This window comes from Mytilus edulis, chromosome 10 (genome assembly GCF_963676685.1).
Source record: "Mytilus edulis chromosome 10, xbMytEdul2.2, whole genome shotgun sequence".
Classification (NCBI taxonomy): domain Eukaryota; kingdom Metazoa; phylum Mollusca; class Bivalvia; order Mytilida; family Mytilidae; genus Mytilus; species Mytilus edulis.
The window spans coordinates 67436615-67456906 of NC_092353.1; the positions used below are offsets into that span (position 1 = coordinate 67436615).

The 20292-nt window shown below is 31.4% G+C and overlaps 1 protein-coding gene across 1 annotated transcript in view; it reads right to left on the bottom strand.

The window, feature by feature from the left end:
* Positions 1–11854: 11854 nt before the first annotated feature.
* LOC139491728 (uncharacterized) overlaps positions 11855–20292 on the bottom strand; it is a 40177-nt gene continuing 31739 nt past the window's right edge. The window contains exons 9-11 of the mRNA XM_071279559.1: positions 18704–18841; positions 16561–16729; positions 11855–13997 (exon numbers count right to left, since the gene is read on the bottom strand). The gene's annotated coding sequence lies outside the window, so the exon portion shown is untranslated. The remainder of the gene's footprint in view (positions 13998–16560; positions 16730–18703; positions 18842–20292) is intronic.

Genomic DNA, 20292 nt, shown 5'->3' on the forward strand with positions numbered 1-20292 from the left:
TGCTCACTGATGATACCCCCGCCACAAGTGGATAATAAAAATAGTGTAAAAATATGCAAGTGTTCGGTAAACAGGAAGTTGTCGAGTGATGAATCTGAAAACGCATCACACGGTATAGCTGACTTATTTAAATCATGAAACCAAATTTCAGAAATCCTTGTATTGTAGTTCCTGAGAAAAATGTGACGAAAATTTTCAACTTGGCTATCATGTGTAAAATCATACAAGTGTTCGGTAAACAGGAAGTTGTCAAGTGATCAATCTGAAAACGAATCACACGGTATAGCTGACTTAGATAAACCCTGAAACCAAATTTCAGAAATCCTTGTATTGTAGTTCCTGAGAAATATGCGACGAAAACTATTCATGGGACGGACGGACTGACGGAAGGACAGACAGAGGTAAACCAGTATACCCCCCTTTTTTTTTAAAGCAGGGGTATAAATATAAATAAAAAATGTTATACAACCGAAGGTTGAGAAATCTGGAGGGTTTAAACACGATATAATGAAGAATAGATACTTAAGATTTATGACTCATTGGTACACTTTAGATCTCTCTTAAATTTACGATATTTGATTTGTTAAATGAATGCATACACATTCACTGAAAACAAACTTTCTTAACCTTTAGGAAAAAGGTTATATTCAATATCCTGTTTCCATATTTTTGGTTTTCCGAATGTGAGAGATTTTTTTTCACCTTCAATTTCCTTGTATTTTCATCACGGATTTTTATAACACGTGCATAGTAAAATTGTGTTATCTTTAGTCATACAATTCCTGTTTTTACTGTCAGTCTCGCTCTAGTGTGCAAAGCTATGTCGTCTTAGAAAAAAAGCAACGTTCGAAGACGTTTTAAGACTTTTAACCGGGACATTGATTGGAAACATTTTTTTCCTCAATGGACTTTTTTCTTCCTTAGAGGAATTTGCATAATTTTTCCTTAGAGAAAATTATTTATCCTGTGAGGAAATACTATCAACTTGGATATTTGTTTCAATATTGGCATGTACCTCATAAATAAAAGTTGAGGAATAAGGCGATTCAATCATTTTCTTAAATGTTTTGTTACATTTTAATGAACACGACGTATGCCCATTTATTCCATGTTTAGGTCCACAGTAATAGCATGGCCAAGAGGGGCTGTAACTATAAGGCTAATTAGAACAGTCGCATGTCAGAGGGTTTTAAGGTATTGTTAAAATGAAGGTCCTTCAATGCTTGTTTACAATTGATATTTTGGATGAAATGGTGTTGGTGTAACTGTATGATACAATAGGATTTGACTGATTTTGAAAATAGATTGGAAGTTTAGATTATAAATACCTCCTGTGTTGTAGAACGTTACTGCTGTTGATTGCATCAATTCCTCTATAAACAGGAGGAAGTTTCCTCTTTTCCTCATGTAAAGGTTCTGTGTTGTTTATTCTTTAGTTTTCTATGTTGTGTCATGGGTACTATTGTTTGTCTGTTTGTCTTTTTCACTTTTAGCCATGGCGTTGCCAGTGTATTTTCGATTTATGAGTTTGGCTGTTCCTCTGGTATCTTTCGTCCTTCTTTTTCCGATCATAGTCTTGTATAAAAAGGCAGAAAAGAGCCACATCACAAATTTAAAATTACAAGTCTATATATCGGAGAAAATGTATTTTATTCATGCATCCTTTGTCAAGTGCACAATCTTTAAAACATTTAAAAAAAGTTATAGGCAGTGAAAATAAAATAGGAATGTAATGTAACCATAAAAGATGATGAAGAAGTGAAAGAAGGTCATCAAAGATGGCGATCTGGATTTGGAAGACTTTTTTTGTTACATTAGGCCAATAGTGATTTTTTTGCAATACGTTGGTATCGTAAAGTAGTATTAAATCAGCTCATTACATTAACATCACTGCAGCCCGAACATGACAGATTTCTTATTCCTTTGATATTATGAATACAAAAATATGGCATTGCAGTACCTAAGTGCCTTATCCAGTCATTTTCTCTATCTTTTCGGAAAGAAGTACTAAGTATAGGGCTTTTGTTGTGGTGATACATTTTCTCGAGAATGAGTTCATTCATAGATAAAGAAGGATCATAGTCCGGTCGATTAAAATGGTTATAAAGAAACCTGAATTGCGGATTTTTATTTTCAGACTAGTGTTGACTCAACGTTTGTTGAGTTTCACCAACATAAAGTAGTCCACACAAAATACCTTCGACTCTGTACACGACATAGTGATTAACATAATGTTTAAATGTCTAACACGTATTTTACGTTTACAAAAAGAAATGATAGGTGTTGGTTCACTTGTAGCAGGTGTATTTAAACAGTCGAAAATATTAGCGAAACATGGTTATAAAAAAGTGAACTCAGAGGAAAATTCAAAACGGAAAGTTACTTATCAAATAGCAAAATTAAAAGTTCAAACACATGAAAAGTGTCTGCATTTTTAAAGTATTTACTTTTTGCTTAAACATACGTCAAATCAGGGGTTTCCAAAGGATATTCATTGGAACACACAATCAAATGCTACAGTGCTCCGTGAAGCAGAAGAGGACATTCGTAACCCGGTCGATGTTCTAGCCGATTTGTTCTTTGTATATATACACCTTTCCATTATCTGTTGGTATGCCCGCCCCTTTAGGAACACATGACAACCCAGCATCTCAAGCTATTCAACAATTGGCGGTTATTATGAAGACAATGACAATCAAAACCAAGGAGTAAACAAAGACTCATAATACAAAAAGACATTTACATCAATAGTTACAAATAATAAATAAGAAACAACACTAACTCCACTAAAAACATGGTGTGAAATCAGGTTCTCCGGAAGGATAGGCATTTCCTGCACCGTTTACGGCACCCGTCGTGTTATTTCTTTCTTCAGTTCGGTAATGATGGAAGGTCATTATGACTGAGGAAGAATATCAGATATGATTTCTGACACACTTCTGTCATAATGGCCAATCCGCTCATGATGGCGACCGTAAAAGTTCTTGAGTGATGACCTTAATTTTATTTATTCATAGCCCTGTCTTAGCAACTTTTGAGAAAGCAGTATTCCTCGTTCAACAAAATCAACGTACTTTGAGCTAGCTCTAGAGTAACGTTTCAATTGAAACACATATACTCCATATGCTGGTGCCGCGGGGAAGTTGCTACACAGAAATGGAAAGTTGACTATAGGAAAATTAAAATCATCACGTTTGTCATAAATTTTGGTATTTAAGCTACAATCAGTAGTCATTTCGAGAAAAAGGTAACAAAGTGAAGAATTTGTTATAATAAATATAAATAATAGCAATTGTTTATTCATATGTATTTGTTTTTGTGTTAAAATATGATGAACCAGTTACTTTTGAAGAGTTGATAGATAAATTTATATCATTTTGAAGAAATAATTTCCTTTTATACTGAATAAAAAAGAAACAATTAAAATATTGCAATTTTATAGCTATTGGATTATACCCATTCCCCCAAAATGTAGTTTAACAACTAGATGTAGAATTTAACATTGCATGATTGATAACAATGGATAAATTATGATGATAAATTACAGGATTAATTAAGCATGGCTAATGCACGCTGATAAGTGTGTTTGCTGTGTAGACAAACACAGCATGGATTATAAATGCTACAGTTTCTATTGATTGTTTATCGAATACCATTTAACAGGTTTTGTTTTTTATGTTCATCGACAATTTAATGATAATTAAAATTCCGATCACTAAGCAAAATATAAATAAAAAAAGAAAATTAACTGATTATTTGTTTACATGTACATTTGGTCATTGTAGTTCGCCTTCAGTTTGTTTTTAATTAATATACAACTCTTGTCCTTAACATGAATCTTTGCACATTGAACTCACCTATTTTTCATATTAAGAAAAAAAAAATGTATCCAATACCTCTCACTTTTATTCCTTTTTTGTTTTTATAATGTATACTAAAAAAATGAAAAACGACTTGTAAAATCAGCAAGTTTTCCCACAGTAGACTAAAGTCATATCAAAATGAAACATTATCGTAGTTTTTATAAAGCATCTATTGAAATATATATTTTTTTGTTATGTGAGTTTCCCATCTGTCTTTTAACGATTAATAAAATGCTAGCGACAAGGGCAATGCTAACATAAATACTTTATTTTTTATACATTTTATACACAAAAAAGACTACTATATCTATTTCACTACATCATTTCATTCCATGCAGAATTTCGGATCAGTAATTTTAATTTCCATCTCATTCCAATGAGTTGTATAATTCTTTTCCTGACTGGTACAACTTTTAAAATAATTTGATTCACAAAGAATAAGGAATAGTTCTTGTACAAATGCGATACTGACAACATTGAAATTTTGTAAATATTTCCATTCAAAAGATGACAGATAATCTGTAGTTTTTAATTTAAACAGCTTCAATCGACAAATATTTTAAAATTTAATAGATTAGGGATAATTCTTTGTAATTTAAATGGGAAAAGTGTCAATTCTTTGTCGCTGAATCTTTTCTATATGATGTAAAATTGAAACTTCTTATACATACACACCTACTCACGTGCATGTTTTAAAGTATAGATCTTTTAGATTAATGAAAAAAAAAACACTCGATAGATTTGTACACCAATTTAAATCTTGGGTTTCAGATTATATATATATATATATATATAGCCCAGGTGGTCGTGTGGTCTAGCGGGACGGCTGCAGTGCAGGCGATTTGGTGTCACGATATCACAGTAGCATGGGTTCGAATCCCGGCGAGGGAAGAACCAAAAATTTGCGAAAGCAAATTTACAGATCTAACATTGTTGGGTTGATGTTTAGACGAGTTGTATGTATATATATATATATATATATTTCTTTATTCATAAAATTGCATGTAAACAATATTTCAAAAAGCTATAACCACTGCCCTCATATAACTTTAATTAATTAAAACATCTTTTTTCCCCCAACTTAACCGTTCTCTGCCCTCTAACATGGATTTCTTTCACAAAAACAATATTTTGGACATTTTAATTGACAAAATGTCAAGAAACTTTACATCAATTTACCTGTTTATATTAGAATGTTTGACCAAGGTTATTGCCGTCAAAACTTGCTGCTATCAAATGTTTACACATGTTGTAAAAAGAAAAATCACAAAAATACTGAACTCTGAGGAAAATTCGAAAAGGAAAGTCCCCAATCAAATGGCAAAATTAAAAGTTCGAACACATTAAAAGAATGGATAACAACGGTCATATTCCTGATTTGGTACAGAAAATGGTGGATTGAACCTGGTTTTATAGCTAGCTAAACATCTCACTTGTATGACAGTCGCGTCAAATTCCATTATATTGTCAATGATGCGTGAACAAAACAAACAGACACAATAGGTAAAAATGTGTCAAAAATAGGGGTACACCAGTCAACATTGTGTTATTATCTTAGGCCGTGTTCACACCAAACGTCATGTACAGTAAACATGTTTACAATTAGTTTAATGTGATGGACACTAGTTCCACATTAAATTTGTTCACATCTTTACACCTTGTTTAATTACCTGTACATAAGATTTGTTCACACTAGTAAACTATATGTCATTTAAATGTTCATTCGTAGAACCGAATGCAAATATTTCGGACAGCTTGTATAGCAGTAAGGGAACAACTATTTGACTTCTAAATTATGTCAATTACATTGTACCACATGGTAATAAATAAATTATTTAATGCCCAAAATGGCGTAAGCCAGGACCGACCATGCAAGGGCTGTATAGCCAGTCAATGTAGTTAAAAACTTCCATTTATATTTTTTGACTTTCAAAAGTGGGGATGGAAATATTTCGTTTGCCAATTGGAGAAAAAAAATATTGGTCATACAGATGATAAAATAATTTATTCTGAATCAAGAGTTTCCCTGTCCATTTTAGTGCTAAATATTGAAAAAAAATATTTGATTATCAGCATCGAAAAAAATAAAAACGGAATAAAACATTCGCGCGAAAAAGAATAAAAATACCCCTCCCCCCAATTTGAAATTAAGTGGTTGCTCCTTTATGAAAGCAATTTAATGATTTGCAGTAGTTTAAAGACACTAAAGATGTCTCGATTACGCATTAGAAAACGTAGGCTGTAGCAGCGTGCTTACAGATGAGGAAAAGGATTGAGATATTAGAGATCACTACATTTCTATCTTTTCCGTTTCTTTTACTCGGTATTTCTTCTCTAAGGATGGGGGTAATATTTAAAAAAAAATTAAGTGTAATTTAACGGATCTGAGATACTAGACAAACAGTACATTTACCTCACACTGTTTTTTTAGTAATGCATTTATTAGTGATTCGTTCTTTGAGTAAAGACCAGTGGCAAATATTTCTGTATACGTCAAGTCGATTCGGGAATACCTTTTTCAAATGAATTATGTGTTCAGCAATGATGCTGTTTTGAGTGTTAATAATGGGTTAACAAAGCTACGTTAAGTTTTTTTTTTAAACAAATAAATATATCAAGATTAGACAAATATTTTTGTAAAGAACTTTATTAATAATTGTTATACATATCAATTTTGTTCAAAAATTGTTTCTTCCTTAAATATATACGGTAAAACTAATGTTCTAAATGCCTAGTTTTGTGTACACTTAAATAAAGGCAACAGTAGTATACCGCTGTTCAAAACTCATAAATCCATGGACAAAAAACAAAATCGGGGGAACAAACTAAAACCGAGGGAAACGCATTAAATATAAGAGGAGAACAACGACAAAACACCGAAACGCAACACACACAGAAACGGACCAAGCATCAGACAAAACACCACGAGAATAACAAATATAACATGAAAACCAAATACATGAATTTAGGATAGACAAGTACCGTGCCACGTCTTATCTCAATATCTCAAAAATAAGAAAAAAACACAAGCGACTCAACGTTAAAATACAACACACACAGAAACGAACAATAATATAACAATGGCCATCTTCCTGACTTGGTACAGGACACTTTTAAAGGGGAATAAAAGTGGTGGGTTGAACCTGGTTTTGTGGCATGCCAAATCTCGCACTTTAATGGCAAAGTTAAATATAACATTGAAATGACAACATAATATTACAGGACTACAATACAAATAAATAGGAGAACACATTAGACAAAGAAAAACATGATTAATAGATAACAAAAAGCATCAGGTTTAAAATTCAATACGCCAAAAACGCGCCTTGTTCACACAAGACTCACCAGTGACACCCAGATATAAAAGATCGAAAGTGAAAAAAGTACAAACTTATAAAGCACTGAAGATCAAAAGTTGAAAAGGTTTTGCCAAATACGGCATTGTTTTTATGCCCGGGATAAGAACATTCTTATTATATAGAACAATTCATGCTATTGCAAACAGTAAATTTTATCAAATGAATATGAAAGAGATATACATAAAGAAACTGAAGTATTAACTAATTACAGAAAACTAAACCCGAATACATAACGCCCAGATATAAAAGATCGAAAGTGAAAAAGGTACAAAGTTGTACAGCACTGAAGATCAAAAGTTGAAAAGGTTTTGCCAAATACGGCATTGTTTTTATGCACGGGATAAGAACATCCTTATTATATAGAACAATTCATGCTATTGCAAACAGTAAATTTTAACAAATGAATATGAAAGAGATATACATAATGAAACCGAAGTATTAACTAATTACAGAAAACTAAACCCGAATACATAATGCTAAGTTTATCACAGAATAGACACACCCGAATCAGTCCAGGCGTCAACGTAATTAAAAAAATGTGACGTCACATACGATGGCGAAAAGGCACAAACGTTATGCCACATTTGAATTTATGAAATTTAGAAACAGCATGACGTCACATATGAAAAACTATCATTCAAAAGTGAGAAAGAATTAGGATTTATTTAAGATTGTTTTAGAACTAAATACTGATAATTCATTTAAACAAAATGCATATTGCAATACTTATTAATAGCAATTAACTGTAATATATATATGTCCAGTTTGTTATGAATCCAACTTCAAACGTAAATAATCGTACAAAATTTAATATAATTAATAAAGGCGGTGATTAAATTTTCTATCCGTAACACATAAATATAATAAAAAGACGTCAACACATTTGACAAAATCCGATGAGAATTACAAATATAACATTAAACATGTAAACTAAATACATGAATTTGGGATAAACAAGTACAGAAACACGTCTTATAGTAATGCGAATTCACATTCAGCAAAACAGTCACAATCGGGAATAAGTCACGTTTGGTAATTAAAAGATTAGACGACATAATGACAAACCACAATCTACCATGTGGTAAAAATGTCCTTAGCTAGTTTGGTTAAAGAGACAACATATGGATCCACCAATTCGTGATGGTGTCCATAAAATTTACGGAGTGTCAATTTTAATCTGTCCTCCTCATAACTTTGTTGGAGCAGTTTCTGCGTAAGGAGCACACTCCTGTATATGAAGTCCGTATAGTGTGAACAAGCACGTGAATAACGTATCAATTGTGATATGTAAACACCATTCGAAGGGGCAGAGGGTATGTTACTGCTGATAAATGGGAAATTGATAATTGGGAAGTTAAAATCGTCCCGTTTATCATAGATTTTCGTGTGAAGTCGTCCATCTACGTCAATATTGAGGAAAAGATCAAGGTATGAAGCAGTCCTTCTAGTATCAGTAGTATACTTAATTTCAAGTTCACTGGGATATATGAGATGTAAGTATTGGCTGAAGTATGGGTTGTTCAATGATAAAACATCATCAATATATCAGAAAGTAAAATTAAAGAATTTCGCAAGGTGTTTTTTTCTTTTTGTCTTTTAGAAGGTTCTGAATAAATTCTGCTTCATACGAATACAAAAACAAATCAGCCAGCAGGGGTGCACAATTAGTACCCATTGGAATACCGACTGTCTGTTGAAATATAAATCCTCCAATCTCAACACATATATTGTCGATCAAAAAGTCCAGCATTTTAATAATATCATCTTCAGTATATTTTCTGGAAGATTCAGTGTGATTCTTCACAAAATATGAATTATTGTATCCCAAAACAAGAAATTTGTATCTACGATTCCCATTTTTATAGAAAAAGCTCTGTTTTATGAGATGGTGAAGTCGATCTTTCAACTGAGCATGGGGAATAGTAGTATATAGCGTAGAAAAAATCAAAAGTTTTTATGTTGCTGCAAAGTTGTAAAGATTGTGATCGAAGGTTAAGCAGTAGATCTTTCGAATTTTTGAGAATCCACATCTGGTTAACACCACTGGTAGAATATATCTCCTAACAATATTTTTAAAGCCCATCTTTAACTGTAGAAAGAATAGTAGTCAATACTTTAACCTACACAAGGCCTACATTGAATATTGACTCTGTGTAGACAAAACTTGATTTTAACTACATGTAAACATTGATGTTTATCAATGGGAACGCAATTGTGTTCAGTTTACGTGTGAGTTACACTAACACAACACCAAATTTAGTTAAATGTGAACACGGTCTTAATCAGTATAAAAACAAACAAATGTAACGAAGAAGCACAACTAGAGGCTCTAAAGAGCCTGTGTCGCTCACCTTGGTCTATGTGCATATTAAACAAAGGACACAAATGGATTCATGACAAAATTGTATTTTGGTGATGGTGATGTGTTTGAAGTTCTTACTTTACTGGACGATTTTGCTTCTTACAATTATATCTATAATGAACTTTGCCCATTAGTAACAGAGAACTATATTTGGTAAAAATTTAAATTACATATATTTACCAAATTAATGAAAATTGTTAAAAATTGACTATAAAGGGCAATAACTCCTTAAGGGGTCAATTGACCATTTAGGTCATGTTGACTTATTTGTAGATCTTACTTTGCTGAACATTATTGCTGTTTACAGTTTATCGCTATCTATAATAGTATTCAAGATAACCAAAAACGGCAAAATTTCTTTAAAAATTACCAATTGGAGGGCAGCAACCCAACAACCAGTTGTCCAATTCATCTGAAAAATTCAGGGCAGATAGATATTGACTTGATTAACAATTTAACTTCTTGTCAGATTTGCTCTAGATGCTTTGAATTCATAGTTATAAGCCAAAAACTGCATTTTACCCCTATGTTCTATTTTTAGCCGTGGCGGCCATCTTGGTTGAATGGCCAGGTCATCGGACACATTTTTCAAACTAGATACCCCAAAGATGATTGTGGCCTAGTAGTTTCAGTGGAGATTTTGTAAAAGATTACTTAGATTTATGAAAAATGGTTAAAGATTGACTATAAAGGGCAATAACTCCTAAAGGGGTCAACTGACCATTTTGGTCATGTTGACTTATTTGTAGATCTTACTTTGCTAAACATTATTGCTGTTTACAATTTATCTCTATCTATAATAGTATTCAAGATAATAACCAAAAACAGCAAAATTTCCTCAAAATTACCAATTCAGGGGCAGCAACCCAACAACCGATTGACCGATTCATCTGAAAATTTCAGGGCAGATAGATCTTGACCTGATAAACATTTTTATCCCATGTCAGATTTCCTCAAAATGCTTTGGTTTTAGTTATAAGCCAAAAACTGCATTTTACCCCTATGTTCTATTTTTAGCGGTGGCGGCCATCTTGGTTGGTTGACCAGGTCACGCCACACATTTTTTAAACTAGATACCCCAAAGATGATTGTGGCCAAGTTTGGATTAATTTGGCCCAGTAGTTTCAGAGGAGAAGATTTTTTGTAAAAGATTAATTTAATTTATGAAAAATGGTTAAAATTGACTATAAAGGGCAATAACTCCTAAACGGGTGAACTGACCATTTTGGTCATGTTGACTTATTTGTAGATCTTACTTTGCTGAACATTATTGCTGTTTATAGTTTATCTCTATCTATAATAATATTCAAGATAATAACCAAAAACAGCAAAATTTCCTCAAAATTACCAATTCAGGGGCAGTAACCCAACAACCGATTGACTGATTCATCTAAAAATTTCAGGGCAGATAGATCTTGACCTGATAAACATTTTTATCCCGTCAGATTTCCTCAAAATGCTTTGGTTTTTGAGTTATAAGCCAAAAACTGCATTTTACCGCTTTGTTCTATTTTTAGCCGTGGCGGCCATCTTGGTTGGTTGACCAGGTCACGCCACACATTTTTTAAACTAGATACCCCAAAGATGATTGTGGCCAAGTTTGGATTAATTTGGCCCAGTATTTTCAGAGAAGAAGATTTTTGTAAAAGATTACTTTAATTAACGAAAAATGGTTAAAAATTGACTATAAAGGGCAATAACTCCTAAACGGGTCAACTGACCATTTAGGTCATGTTGACTTATTTGTAGATCTTACTTTGCTGAACATTATTGCTGTTTACAGTTTATCTCTATCTATAATAATATTCAAGATAATAACCAAAAACAGCAAAATTTCCTCAAAATTACCAATTCAGGGGCAGCAACCCAACAACCGATTGACCGATTCATCTGAAAATTTCAGGGCAGATAGATCTTGACCTGATAAACATTTTTACCCCTGTCAGATTTGCTCTAAATGCTTTGGTTTTTGAGTTATAAGCCAAAAACTGCATTTTACCCCTATGTTCTATTTTTAGCCGTGGCGGCCATCTTGGTTGGTTGACCGGGTCACGCCACACATTTTTTAAACTAGATACCCCAATGATGATTGTGGTCAAGTTTGGTTTGATTTGGCCCAGTAGTTTCAGAGGAGAAGATTTTTGTAAAAGTTAACGACGACGGACGACGACGGACGACGACGGACGACGGACGCCAAGTGATGGGAAAAGCTCACTTGGCCCTTCGGGCCAGGTGAGCTAAAAAGGCATACATCAAATTTAACATCCTCATTTTGCTTATATTATACGATTTTATTTATCAATGTACTGTTGTAAAATTGCTCGTTTGAAATTCGCATATGTAGACATAAAACAATTTTGTCTCCCAAAGTATGAAGGGATACATAAATACAGATTCACGTAAAATATATATCACAAAAACAGACTTAACAGTAATAGTTATCTACACAAGACTCATCAGTGACGCTCAAATCGAAATATATATAAAGCCAAACAAGTATAAAAGTAATAATGATAAATAAAATAATTGTGTGGTTCAAAGTATGACAGGATACATAAGCACAGAGTCACGTCAAATGGATATCTAACACAGACTTAACAGTAAAAGGATTATTAATAAAGACAAATAAAAGAACATGTGTTTGGTCAATTTACTAATGATTGACTAGAGATTAAAAAGGTCTATTTTTTGTATTCATCATGCGTAAAGCTACCAAGTTAAAGATGCCAAATTAATAATCTTCAGTTTATTTAAATGAATTTGATATTTTGTATGAAGGAAAAACAGAATTATTGCTTTTGTTTTATATTTTGAATTATCATGTAAAATATTGTTCACTAGGAAACATGTTACTATACGAACAACCAAGCACTGTATCAGATTTTTTGCTGTATTTACACTTAGAAAACATAGGTAAAGCAATGATTTAAATTTGAATGCAAATGGCGTATAGAATTTAACAATGACTTCTTCCATTTGACCTTGATACAACCTTTACTCACTTTGTTTAATAAAGCATGAATGTCCAGATTATATTTTGTTTTATTTCACATTTTGAAACAATAGCAAGGGTTGGGTGAACTAAATTTTGCCTGCTCTTTCTAATTAGATTTTGCATACAGTTTGACTGTTACCCTCCAAAAAAATCAAAAAAAATCTGTAAAACCTATCGTCTTATTTTCTCCTGGTAACCAACTCATAAGGACATCGGTATAGATGATTCCAGAGAGCTCACAAGAAGAGGACATCCACATTTATGTACCTGACAAAGTCACTCATTTCTACTAAAAAGGATGTTTAGAACAGTATAATTGAAGATTTAGCTTTCATCTGAATACAAACAAATAATGAAAAATTCAAAAAAACGTACAGTAAAAAATAAATTAAAAGGAATTATGTTTGTGTCCAATGACTGCTTTATGAGCCCTGTATTTTGTGACTGCTTACAATGTGTTAATGACAACATCGTGAAAAAAGATTTCAACCAAAAGTGGAAGCTTTGGACTTGTTCATGGTTTTCAATAATATTTTTTCATGTGCAAGCTTTTATAGTCCGAGAAACTATTATTTTGCTTCATTGATATGAGTGCTTTCTTAGTTTAAGATATTTGTATTTCATTCTCAAAAGTCTAACATGTATATAATGTTTGTCTTGATCTCTTATTGGGTCCTAATAGTGTCAAAGTTTCAGGAGAATTTTATGTAAGTTAACACTGAAATGATTGCCATTGAATCCACTAGAAACGATATGCATATATGCAAGCAGATATACGACACTGTACAGTCCTTATTCTTGAGCAACATACTTACCGCATAGTTTATGCCTCAAATTATCATAAAAGGCCTCAAATTAACAAATTTAAACCGATTCAAACAAAAAAAAAATACCGGGCTTATTTATGTTCATTAATGAATGAAAACCAAATACAATGCTAGGCAACAAAAGGCAACCGCTGAATCACCGGCTCCTGACTTAGGACAGGTTCATACAAAATGTATGTTTCTTATCATGTCATATGCTGAGCAAGTGCCTGTAACAGTGTAATGCCATTCTGGATAATAAATACATTTCAACTTCAAAAAAAAAAAGAAAAAAAAGGAAAAAGACTAGCTTTAAAAGTGTTTAACTTTTAGAAACCAATCATATATACATTGTAAATATCTTACTGCAAAAGTATCATTTATCAAAGACACTATGACTAGGTACATGACACTAAGTCCTCATTAAATTCTTCATGTTTTTCATAGCTAAAATTGATACAAACAATGTCAGAAGTGATTGTTCAGGTCAAAGATATCACAGTACAGCCGAATAACTGCTAATCATTACTCATTTGAACACATATCAACCAAAATGATGTTCTTCCTTGAAGTGGCTGAAAAATCCGTTGGTTTTGTACAGGATTCATCTACCTGAAAAAAATTATATTACTTTAATTGATTTAGACTTTCACATTTAGTAGAGACGTCAATTCAAATGTAAATATGTGAGAACTTCGAATTGATTTGAAGTTGTCTTTATTTCTATTTTTAAGTTGATATTACAACAACATTATTAATAGTAATTGTAGGGTTTTTGTTCAATTTATCGCCTACAATAAATTTTTTACATCTATCTGTACGTGAAAAAAATGAAATCGCAAAAATATTGATCTACGATTAAAATTCAAAACTGAATGTCTCTAATCAAATGGCAAAATCAAAAGATAAAATACATCAAACGAATGGATATCAACTGTCCTATTCCCGACTTGGTACAGACTTTTATTAAAATAGGTAAAATGTCAAAAATAGTGGTACAACAGTCAACATTGTGTCATAGTCTTTATAACTATAAAAACAAACAAATATATTACAAATATGAAACAAAGAAGCAAAATAAAGGCATAAAGACAAAGCATATTAGCAAAAAACAAAAGACAAGACTACATATAAGGAGTGAGTTGGGATCACGCTTTCATGTTTAACCAAGTCACATACTGTATGTATGTGCTTGTCCTAAGTCAGGAGCTTGTAATTCAGTGGTAATCGTTTGTTTAAGTGTTACATATTTGTTTTTCGTACATTTAGGCTGTTAACTTTCTTGTATGAATACTTTCACATCGTCATTTCGGGGTCTTTTATAGCTGATCATGTGGTATGGGATTTGCTCATTGTTAAAGGCCGTACGGTAACTTATAGTTGTTAATTTCTGTTTCATTTGGTCTGTTGTGGAGAGTTGTCTCATTTGCAATAATCATACATCTTGTGTACTTATACCAGTTAATGAAAGTTACAGTTTAATCAAACTTTTTTTTATCACTTCCCTTCAGCCGAGAGTTTTTTTCAAGAAATTCAAGAATCTAATAATTTAAAAAAAAAGAACAATGTCGAGTAAAAACTGAATGTCATACACATTTTAGGCTTTTTAAAACACAACTTTGCAAGTAAGTAATTTTGATTTTGATTTTGGGAATAACGGATAAGTGGTGGGTTAATATTTTTTAAATGAACAGGCGTGATACTTTCTGGTTAAAAAATACAGCATATGCTTTCCATTACCATATTTCACCTTAAACAATAACAAAAATTGACGTTTGCCCCCAAATATAAGAATTCGAAGTATATATATTTCTTTTGTGAAGAGTATGTTCAATTGTTTTTCTTAATATGTCTGTTTGATAGAGTCAAGTCATCAAGTTATTAAATAGTTATTAAAGTACCAGGATTATAATTTAGTACGCCAGACGCCTGTTTCGTCTACATAAGACTCATCAGTGACGTGTGTCATTAAAGTGTGTCTTTCTATGTCGTGATGATACATTATTGTTTCAGGTTAGAAAATAGAATAAACCTTTATTATAACAACTGAAAACTAAAACTAATTATAATATGTCTATATGAGAATAACAATATCAAATTTTAATGTAAGTAATATTTTGATTTATTCATATAAAAGAGAAATAATGAATTACCGAAATTTTATCCAGAGTAATTTCTAAGGACAATCTTAAAATATTTGTTAAACAATTGTTAAATGGAGATCAGTAAAATTTTGAATTTAGAAAATTTATTTGAGAAACACCTTTTCAATAGAAAAAGGCAGGCATTATGAAAGTTTGCATCATATTCGAAGATGACATTCAGTAATTGTTCACTTGCAAAAACAATATATGTAAAAAAATACTTATAAATTAATAAAATTATTTAAAAGGTATACCATCAAAGCAAACAGTCATAAGACATTTTATTCAAAACAAATGTTATTAACCTATATGTTCAATTTCTTATTTCATTTAATTTTTGAATTTCTAGTCAGAATCTTAGTAATTAAATTTGACAAACACATATTTTTACCTGAGACAGTTAACAAGTAAGTTGAATAATTTTAACACTTTAATGCAGTCATGGTTGTTTCCCTTTATACTTGACTAGTTTTTGATTAATACCTTGTGTATACATTAAGCAAAAGGGGGTATAATGATGGACTTATAGAACCATCATGGTGAACCTAGTTTTTATTGCCACCATTAGCAAGATAAAGTCACAGGTAGTACTGTACTTAAGGGGAAATAACTTATGTGGAGTTACCAGATCGCTTCGTTTTTTCGACAACTTGAGAATATATCGAGCAACTCGAAAAATTAATGTATTGATTTCTTTTAAAGTTGCAAAGAAATACCGATCCACCCCCCACAAAACACCAATAATTTTGGACATACCTCTTACAAGGATAACTGTTGGGTTAAACAGTGTCAGAATATGTATTAACTGTTCGATATCATGTACCAAATATCAAAGAAATATCTATTATTTTATAGATCTTTCCTGTGATTTTTGGAACGACCTAATTTAGATCATAAAAATGCTTAATTTAAAGTGGAAATGTCGCATTTAACTGCGACTGGTTTCTGATGTGTAAATGCTGAACATTTCGGGATACGAAAAAAACAAAAATAAGGTCTATAATCTACATAAATATTATAATTTTGTTTACCTTGGAGCATATTCAGTTGCCTTTAAATTTATTTTCAGTACAAACGTTTTCACTATTCACAGACTATCTATTATGACAATATCATTTAAAAGTCAAAGATGAAGTACATTCTTCCGCAGATTCTGAATACCGATAAGATGCTGACCAAACTCCACAAGTAGCTTAGCATCTAAAAGAATCCAAAGATAACAAAAACATATTTTAAAATGCAAGCTCGTAAATTACCTTATATTCTATACGAACAGATCATGTAAATCTACAGTTCTCTTTTGAAAGTTATTGGTACATATTTGGAGATTAAAAAAATTAAATATTTCATATCAAATAGAGATTGTTGCTATAAAATTGTAACCTTATTTCATTATGACATCGATTCCTACAGTTTGATCCCAACACATCTAGATATGTCTTTTTTCACATTAATGGTGCCCCTCAACCCGATTTTTGGCACATTGAAATAATGACAATTGTCCAAAACAAAATGCACAACAACTGCAGCAATATCAAGTTTTATATTAACATTGTGTGTCTGATAAAATAAAGTTTGAAAAACATATTGAACAATATCGTAATAGCCACATAATATTGAAAAACATATAGTATTTTTCTACTCACAGCTTTAAAAACAAATAATTTCTGAAATATGTAAAATAGTTCAAATGTATACGTTCAACGTTCCTTGCACAACTGTTTAAATCATTAAACACTTTTTGATGCTTCTCTTTGGAATACCTTCTCTATATAGCGACACCTCAATAACCATATGAAAATCTGAGAAAAATAATTGCCTAATTTCAAGCTGCTATAGAAAATTCATTTATTATCTGGCTCTGACTTAAACTTTGATTTAAACTTAACTGACTTTATTGATGAACAAAATAAATTTAAGGAACCTTTCAACCATCACAATAAACAGCGACAATATTCTTGTTTCAAAGGGTTTAAAAGTAAATTTCAACATTTGTTTTCCAAAAAAAAAGTTCTATTTATATATTGATATTTGGTAATCAGATACATATGGTTCTTCAACCCGTTATGATTAGTAAAGAGCATTTCATTAATCTGAATATAATTTATCTTTTAACTGTTAAATGATTTTACTTAGTTGTTGTTTACTTACAAAGAAGCTTGATTAACAGGTGTAGTGCTATGGAATATATCTGATCAAATGGTTAGTTATATATTAACTAATCTTATCATTTGAAAAAGTTAAGGCTTTGTTAAAAAACACAAATGTACATTGGATACAGTAGTATAATAGTCATAAGTATACTGATAATACATTGTAATAATCAACAAAACGTCATTAAATGCTATAACAAATTATCATGATTTTATAAATATTGGTTGATTGCAATAAATGATTATTATTTTTTGCAAAGATTTTGAAACTTCTTTTTGTGTTATGCACATCTTTACAGGTCATTCAATAAAAGAGGGTCCTTTCATTTTTTTTGAAAGGCTTTCTTTTTTTCATATATAACTTGAATTCCTTAAAATAGAAAGTAAAACAATTGCGGCTACATTTCAGTTATTTATGTAAGGTTACATGTACCATATATTCCGAAAATATTCTCCCTTGGGAAACCTAATATGCCACTCAATTGTTTATACTTCAGGTAGTCAAACAAATTTTAATTTATTATGACTATTAAATCAGAAACTATTAACTAGTGTCTCATTTACTTTTTACCGAATACATAATGTCCCAACAACGAATTACACCGATCGACCGTTAATGTCTTTAAAAAAACACTTAGGCAATTATAATATTAATGTAGATGGTCTTAATGAAGTTTTGGTAATAAGGAAAGACATATCTGGCAGTTTTCGCAAAACCATATTTTGATTTTCAAGCAATACTTTTTGTATTCAAATTGTTCTATCGATATATTGGATGGGATAGTCAAGAATACAAAACAGTATTGAAACATTGAATTTTTGTTTTAGGAGGTATAAGGTTTCATTGAACAGTTTTTTCTCATGTTGCATTGAATTATGTATGAAATGTTATGAAAGTTACCAGTAATATTTTTTCATAGACTAAAAGAAATCACAAACTTGTGATATAACCCAGAAAATCTCTAATATTTAAACTCATATCACCCCAATAATAATAAATATGTTTTAATACGAAACTTACTTTTCCTACACTTTGTATCTATGTAAAATGTATCTATACATATACATTTAAGACCGTTCATATCTTTACACTCAGCATTCCCATCTTTACATTGATTGTCTGGTTTATCAGCAGTACATGCATTTTCTAAATTCACCTCTGAATATGAAAATCATAAGCTATTATCATTACCATAGATTAAAAGATCAAAAGAGAAAATAATCACTCACCTAGATTCTATGAATGAAACTGACAGACGGTACCATTAAATTTCAAAATAATTTCAACAGTCCTGTAATACCCTTGGTACCACATATATAAGTGTGTTTTGTCTTAAGAAAAGTTGAACACCAAGCATTCAAATTATAAAGGTCTCTCGGATATTTGTATGATATTGTTTTGAAAAACTATCAATTTTCAGACGCCATATTTTTTAAGTGCTAATGTAGAAAGCCAATGATAGCAGCATCTGTATGTGGTAGACTTTACATATAAATCATATATAAATTTGGAATTTTAGATCCTCAATGGTCTTCAACTTTGTACTTGCTTTATAAATATTTTGATATGAGCGTCACTGATGAGTTTCATGTGAATATGGACTTTCCGAATTGATTTTCCTCTGAGTTCAGTATTTTTGTGATTTTACTTTTTATGTCGACGAAACGCGCGTCTTGCGTACTAAATTATAATCCTGGTACCTTTGATAACTATCATTAACTGACAAACAAGTAAATGATTTATTATGCATATCTGCGTAAATCTTTTGATTGTAAACTTAGGAAAGGAAATGGGGAATTTGTCAAAGCGATAACAACACGACCATACAGCAGACAACAGCCGAAGGCACATGTGTACACATTTTTAAGAAAAACTTTAAAGGTTTTAAAATAGTGTAAATGTGTATAAAAGCATTTGTTTTACCACAAAAATAATCCTGGTACTTTTGATAAATAATTACCACTAAAATAACAAATTTCACTTTGAATAATCTGTTGACATAGTTATTTTTCCTGATGAAATTTTGATAATACAGTGCAAATATGGAACCCAAATGGCATTATTCAAAAATATAATTGATGTTAAAATTTTAACGTTAACGAATAGTAAGTGAAGGTGCATGGTCAAACAACCTTCGTAGAAATAAGAAATGTAAATGATTATAAAACTGCGTATCAAATACCAAATCATGAGTGGTTCCTTTTTAACTGAAATCACCAACTTAAACTGGTAAATAATGAAAATAAGATATGGTTAGTTTCCAACGAGAAAAATCCCACAAGAGACAAAATGATTTAGATATTTACAACTATAGGTCATCGTACGGGATTCAACAATAAGCAAAACCCACACTGTATAGTCAGATATACAAGGCCCCGAAATGACAAACATGAAACAATTCCGTTAACACTTGAACTATATACAATTCGAAGCAAATGAACCATTATAAACTGGACCCCCATATACATTAAGACAACATTATTATACCGCAGATCAAGGGTAATAAATCGATTGAGAAAAAACAAATACGGATAACAAACTAAAACCAAGAGAAACACACTAACTATAATAGGAAAACAACGAAACAACACTGAACAATGCTGAAGTGC